Source organism: Apium graveolens, chromosome 2 (assembly GCF_009905375.1).
Source record: "Apium graveolens cultivar Ventura chromosome 2, ASM990537v1, whole genome shotgun sequence".
NCBI lineage: Eukaryota > Viridiplantae > Streptophyta > Magnoliopsida > Apiales > Apiaceae > Apium > Apium graveolens.
This window is the reverse complement of record NC_133648.1, coordinates 14420301-14427982: the sequence shown is the minus strand read 5'-3', so window position 1 is coordinate 14427982 and position 7682 is coordinate 14420301. Positions and strand designations below refer to the sequence as shown.

Below are 7682 nucleotides of genomic sequence, written 5' to 3'. Positions count from 1 at the left end.
TAAATTCTGAAATTATTAAAAATGAAGTTAATTACCATTATTTATTAATATCTTACCGTTAAAAATAAAAAATAATATTTTAATCACTGAAATTAATAATTTAGTAATAGTGAGTACGTTGCCCAAGGTAAAATAATGGGCGGTATTTTTCCCTTGTAACCAAAACTTTGCTGCCATACTTTCTCCCTAAAAGTAAAACTTGCAGACCCTCTCTCTCACTTCTCTCTAGACCAAAACATCTCTCTCACCTGCCCCTCTTTCACTCTCCCTAAAAAATGCTCACTATAATTCTTGACTCTAATTCTTTATGACTTTTACTCATTTTGGATTTTTGTTAATATTGTTTGTAATTAAGGCTTAAAATTGGGGATGAGATTTTTTACCAGCAAAAAGAACACAATACAAGGGTTAATCAATACCCATGGCGGATCTAGATTCCAAGGTAAGGGGGTCATAGCCTAGTTAACTCTTCTTCAGGTCATTCAATGAACCTGGTTAGAGTCTCAAAAGAGCAAAGAATATCTCCTGTGACTCGGCGGCTCCGGTTTTGAAGGATCTCGTTGTCAAACAAGGTTTAACCCTTTGATTCACGAGATAGAGCAGTTGCGGATTCATCTCCAAAAGAGGTATGGTATAAATCTATTTCTTTCATTTAGTTTAATTCTTTATACATATTTGTACATCTGTTGGTGCCATTGTTTCTAGTTTGATTTAGATACCTATTAATTGTAAAATTGAAAATCAGTTTTTAATGTTGGTTAATGTAATATTTTATAGCTGGACTTGCCCTATTGCTTCCGTAACCAATCGTTTGTATTCAATAAAACTTCAAGTGTTGTCGTTTGTTTCTTTAAAGTTGGGGTTTTTTAAATAAGTTTTTGTCCCATCTTTGTAATGGTCTGAAATCCTTTCTTAAAATTTTGTTTAGTTTCTAATACAGGATAACAGAATTGTGGGTGGATAAATGTGTTTTTAATGGTCTGAAAGCCTAGAGTAGTACTTTCTCAACAAATGTAAAGGTGTAGCATTCGGTCTTTCTTTGTTAATGCTTAATGTTGGTCGAAAAGATTAATGATCTGTACCAAGATGAGTGATGTTCGTGCCGGCCATAATGTATGGTTTGGTTTAGTTTGTACCTTTAAGAGGTAATATGTTATCGTTGATGATAACATATAACCTCCATCACACACCAAGCATCCGCGGACGAATACTAACAGTTGTACTAACAGTTGTACCTGCAATGTGGCTTGAGCACTCTCTAGACCTATGAAAAGAAACACGAATATTGTTCTAACCTGAGTTCGAACACTACTGGATGTTACTGGAACTATTTTACCTAACGATAGGATTGTGTGCTCCCTTTAACTACCTCCTACAATCTCCTGAGATTTATGCAGAAACATTATTGTACATTATTTAGTCTAATAATACTCTCTGTGTCAATAGTTGACACAATGAACTAAAGTGAACAAAGATGATCCATACACTTTAGGATATATAAATTTTTTTTGGATATAAATATACAGTCATATAATTGTTAGTCTGAAACACATCACATCATGTTAATATTTGTGGAAAAGATAACTTTAATTTTCTAATGTAATAATTCAAGTGCAAACTCATGGGCCTAATCTGCAACAGATCCTTCAACAATTCACCACAGAATAGCTAATTTAATACTAGTTTAGTGTTCGAATTAAATAAATGAGAATAGTATTTGTTGGAGGTCTGGAACTCAACACCTCTATTACTATCAAAATCATATCAAGTTGTTATCGACTCTGCTCAAATCACGTGGAATTGATCATATAATGATTAAACCATTGATATTCATTCAAGAAAAAACAATTGTTGTTTAAAAAATATATCAACTATATCATCTGGTCACATGTGCGTAGATGTGAGTTGCATGCTGTAAATATGATAATTGAGAATGCAATGGTAGTATTTTAGGAAACCTTTGGAGAAAAAAGTTAACCGGACTACAAATATGATCTCTTTAGCAGGAAAAGAAGCAGGTGACGGGTATATAAAAGGTATGCAATGTGGACAGATCTGTGCAAATCCATAAATGAGGGCTAAGAAGTGTATTAATTAATATTTTAAGGGATACGAGGTATATATATCTTGTAAGGGTATTATTGGAATACAAAATAGGAAAAAGGGTTAATAGGTATATTTTTGATACCCGAGTGGTAAAAAGGAACGCTTTTAAAGTTTAAGGGTTTCTGGGTAAAACGACCTATACTTAAATGGCTAAAAGGTCATTAAGCCTTTTATATTTCTATTCTATTTCGTAATAAAGTATAACTAGGTTTACAAACTTGTTTTGAATCTCGGAATGTCTACTTAAAATAGTTTCTTCAAATAAACCTATCCACACATATTTAATAAACCTCATCTTTCTCCCGGTTTAGACATTAAATACCAAGAGCCTTTCACGGTACAAGCTACTACTATAATTTCTTAAACCTGAACTTTAATTTATAATTTCAAGAAGTGGTATACTTGAACATTATTATCGATCCTGCTGATTATCCGTTTACATTCATTTCAGGTATAACAAGGCAGTAAGCATATACACACTAACAACGATTTACTATGGCTACCTCGGAAGAAAACAGTGAATTTTTCCTGATTATTGTTTTTACAATACTTGCAATACCGTTAGTGCCATATACAATATTGAAATTATGTCTTACTGCCTCAAAAAAAGCTAAGCTCATCCACTGTGACTGTTCAGTTTGCCCTCGATCAGGAAAGTATCGCAAATTAATATTTAAACGGGTACATTCCTCCTGCTCTTCTTGCAATCGATGATAACCTCTATGAGTTATTGATATCCTGTTAATAGTAGAATTGACAAGGCGCCATGGAATGTCAATGACTTCCGAAGCAACAACGAGGAAGACGAAGTTGGAGATGATGATCGTTACTCCGTCCATTAACTACAGTAGGTTTATTTTAATTAGTTATATCTACTGTGTTAATCAGGAAACCTGATTTGTAAGATAATCAAGTTGTGCTTGTAAACTGAATTTGATTTGTGGGTGTTTGTAAACTGAATTTTAGTTTGCTTTCTATTTTTGATTGTGAATAAGTACGGATTTACGGTATAACTTATGTACATTATGTATTGTGACTTAATTGTAAGGTTTAGAGTTTGCGATTGCATAAGGTTTTGACAGGTTTAGAATTTAAATTGGAAGTCGAAAATGGCTGGATCATGAAAATTTAGTTTTTGCTTATTCTGGAAAAACAAACTTACGACGGTTGTTCTTCAAATATTCTGTCATAATTATTCTGGTAAAATAAACTTACGACGGTTGTTCTTCATATATTCCGTCGTAATGTATCCATTTTCATATTTAATTATTTTTTTTTTAATTTTCATTTTCCCAACATGTAGGCCCCATCTTCTAAAATATGACATTTTTTCTGTCGGAAATTTCTAACTTACGACACACTCTTCCGTCGTAGGTACATAACTTACAACATTATTGTTCGTCGTATTTTGGTATTTTATGACGATAAATTCCGTCGTAAGTTGATTTATTATTTTATTGAGTATGTGGGCCCCTACTTCCTAACTTGCGACGCAATTTTATCTTGTGACGAAAAAACGAAGTTACAACTCGACCAAAAATGACGATTTTTTTCCGTCGTAAATGGCTCAATTACGACGATTTCAATTCAAAAAAACCGTCGTAAATGGCCAGATTTGTTGTAGTGATTGGCTAACTAATAAAATATTTAGTGGGTGAAACGCAAGCATGCATCTGAACCCAAGCCGAGACCATTTTAATTAACTATGTCGAATCTAGAGCCATAGCAATATAAAATTAAAATATTAATGTACTTATGTAAAATAAGATTTACTAAACAAACAATACAAATATATATATATATATAACAATGTTAGATCACAGCTACTTTAATTGAGATTAGAGAGCGATTAACCAAAATAATTTATGATTTTATGTTATTTAACAAAAACCTCAATTAAATTAATTTTAAATATATTGTAAACTTCTTTATGAAATCTCAACTAATAATTAACCAATTTTAGACAAACATAAATGGATAAGCTAGTACCAATTAGGTATTAAAAATGAATTTACAGTAGAACCTCGATAAATGAATATTTGATAAATGTTTAACTTTGTCAAAAGAATAATTTTTCCGCTCCCAACAAAAATAGAAAATATGTATTTTTAACCTCGGTAAATGAATAATCTCGTTAAACTAATAAAATTTTCCTGCCCCGGCTGTATTCATTTATCGAGGTTTAACTATAATATAATTGGAAAGAAACTTTTTTTGTATAAATATAAATAATTTGATAATTTAATCAAGAAAATAATATATATATTAAGGAGGTGATTAATCTAAACAAATACAATACACGTGACACACCCGACACGTGTTAAGTGTGATTTTAATATCACAAAAATAATTTACGAAATTACAAAGTCATTTAAACACTGAACTCATAAATTTTACTTTAGTAAAACTACAAAAGGGTCCCTTGTACATCATCAAATACACACATATTATACACTAGTAATATTCTTAAATGTTGTTCTTAAATTTGTAAGTATAAAGTATATTTGACAATCATATATTACAATTATAAGAATAACAAAAATAAAATCATATCATATAAATAAAATACTCTAGCTGAATGTAAACATGGTTAACATTAATATTATAAAAATATTTTTATATATCGAAGCAAGTAAATTTAATTGTATTACAAAATTCTTAAACAATATTTAATCTAAAGAAATACAGTTTTATTGTAATTACAAAATTAACATTAAGAAATATAGACACACTAGTAGGTTTGAAAGAAAATAGTATTTGCACCACATAAAAATAAACAATTAACTTATATGAGAAATTAGCTTGGTCATCACATAATTCATTTCAAAAGCTTTCCCTCATACTTAATTTTATTTAACATGGTTGCATGATAAGATACTGCAGGTGCATGTTTAACCTAAATTAATAAATAAGTATATCTTTTCTTGGGTTCTAGCTATATATTGGATAGGGCATATATTAATATATTAGTAAATTTAGTAGATAATCGAAATTCGAAAAACATAAATATCATATTCAATAAATGTAAACAAAATAAAAATAATAACTAATATATATATATATATGTCATATATAAGAATTTTTTGGTCAAAATTAAACTAAAACACCAAATTAAACCAATGAACATATCTTATTTCCAATATAGTTTTTTTTAATAAAATAGCGTGTTGGTGCATGATCATTTTCCCCCACAAATATGAACCATTTTTTTATTTTTGAAAGAACAAAAATTAGGGCACATAAAAGAAATAAAAATATAGCAAAACCTAATGACTTTTACAGCCCTAAAGCCCTGACTTGACCACATATCATGTTTGCAAGAACAAGATCTAACTAACAAAATTAAATCTAAAATGTGTAATATACATACTGAAATACATAATTAATATGGTCACTCAACTCTAATTTAAATTATTACCTTATATAATATATCACTACATACATATAACCAAAACATAAAGGAGTTGTCAGATTGTCAAACTACAAGCATGCATTAACCTCCATGGCCTTGAAAATAAGGATATTCACAATCTGGGTAACTGGAAAAATAAAAAAATATGATATTAGGCTACCATGCATAATACATTAAATTGCTAATTAATTTTTCATAACTCAAACACATTAAGACCTGAAAAAGTTATAATTATACACAATACTTATAATCCTATATTGAATTATTAATTCTAAGCGATCCTAGAAGTAATAATGTCATTTTCTCTAATTAGATATTTTGAGCGTCCTCAAAATAAGATAATTCAAGTATAATTTTTTTGAATAAGTATATTGTACATTAAAATAGTTTGAAAAAATAAATAAGAAAATTCTGTTTTTCTATATTAGCTTTTTGTAATAAATAAAAGCAAACACTTATCAAGACCATGAGAATATCCTAAAATCTAATAAATTTAATGATTCAAAATATTTACAAGTTTTCTTGAAAGAAAAGTATAAACAGGTATTGGAAAATTGGAATAAAATAAAGAAAATTTTGTATAAAGGATTTGCACTTTAAGGAACAGGTAATCTTCTTAATTCAAATAAAAAATATACGCCACATAATAAATTCATTTTGGGAAAAAAATTAAGAAATAAAAAATGCTTATGTAAGATCAACTCATAGACAAAAAGAGAACTGGTAAAAATATTTCCGATATTCAAAATTTTGTTCAACAATAAATAAGAGAAAAATGTGCTAAAAGTTAACTATAAGAAAATTATCTAAAATCATCGCGATTTAGTAGGTCAAAGTTGGTCGAAGTTGGATGATATTTTGTAATAATAGAATTCAACCTGTATTTTTAAAAATAGCCTTAATTTTATATTGAAAAGTAACATAACTTTAGGTAATAATTTAAACTTAACTTTGGATTTATTAAGCCCAAACAAAAACTATATCAATTGTGATATACATAATTAGTACATATAAAAATATTATCAGAACTTAAAAATTAAAATGCTAAAGGCTACCCAAAGAAGTCAACCCACAAGTCACAAGTCAAATCCGTAAAAAGTTTGTCTACACAATCTTGAGCCTAAACTCTCCTACCAACCCTAACAAGCCAAAATCTTCGGATTATTATTTCTTAAGGAAATAAAAAAATCTAAAATTAATAATTATAATATCATTATAAATATTCCTACATATTTTTGTCCATAGTTGTTATCATCGAAATTCCCGTTTTTACCCCTTGATTATCTGCAGAAAAAAAGAAATACAAGTGAGCCAAATGTCAAGTACAAATATAGTTTATGAGTAAGAATCATCTAGAGACCAAAAATATTTCAAAACTATCATGACATTAAGTAAGTTTGTATGTTCATAAATATTTTAATTAAAAGGGTAGAGAAAAATTTAAATACGACTTAATTATCTATTAGTACATATTTAAATACGACTTAATTATCCTTTAGTAAAATGGAGTTTATGAGTGATAATCATCAAGAGACCAAATGTATTTCAAAAATATCATGACATTAATTAAGTTTGTATGTTCATAAATATTTTAATTAAAACGGTAGAGAAAAATTTTAAAACAAAAGTAAACCCGAGTATTGATTAAGTTGCGTATAATAAGGGTCTTTTAAACAAAACTAAACTCGCCAAATTCCAATCACCGGCGAAGCATAGGATAATGATTTCTTCATCGATAATCGGGAAGAAAAAATAAGAAATGTAAAGTACATCCCAGTAATACAATAGCGATCATGATCTAATCACATCTCATACTCGCTGCATGAAAGAAAATAAAATAAAACAATGTCACAATAAAATATGAAATAAAACAATATACGACTGAAACTAACAATAAATTTAAAAAGGAATTTGAACGAAATTGGGAATGCGTCCAAGTAGGTACACATTAAGTAGAATAAAGTCATAATTCTAACGAATCAACAATATGTTTACCAAATATTTTATTATTTTAAAAAGTGAGAAAAATATAGATTCGTTTTGGAAGATAAGTAGCGAGTATGAAAGTATCAATTTATAATTTGGACTTAACAGAATTACTAAAGAACATTTAATTATAATTCAAACGAAGCGATAAATGGGTTGTGAATTAATATCTCATTAT

At 28.6% G+C, this 7682-nt stretch overlaps 1 long non-coding RNA gene across 1 annotated transcript; it reads left to right on the top strand.

Moving 5' to 3' along the window:
• The first annotated feature begins 408 nt into the window (after window positions 1-408).
• LOC141705823 (uncharacterized) lies at window positions 409-3081 on the top strand. The gene is made up of 2 exons (XR_012568489.1): window positions 409-626; window positions 2558-3081. It is a non-coding gene; the product is annotated as an uncharacterized LOC141705823 (long non-coding RNA).
• The last annotated feature ends 4601 nt before the right edge of the window (window positions 3082-7682 follow it).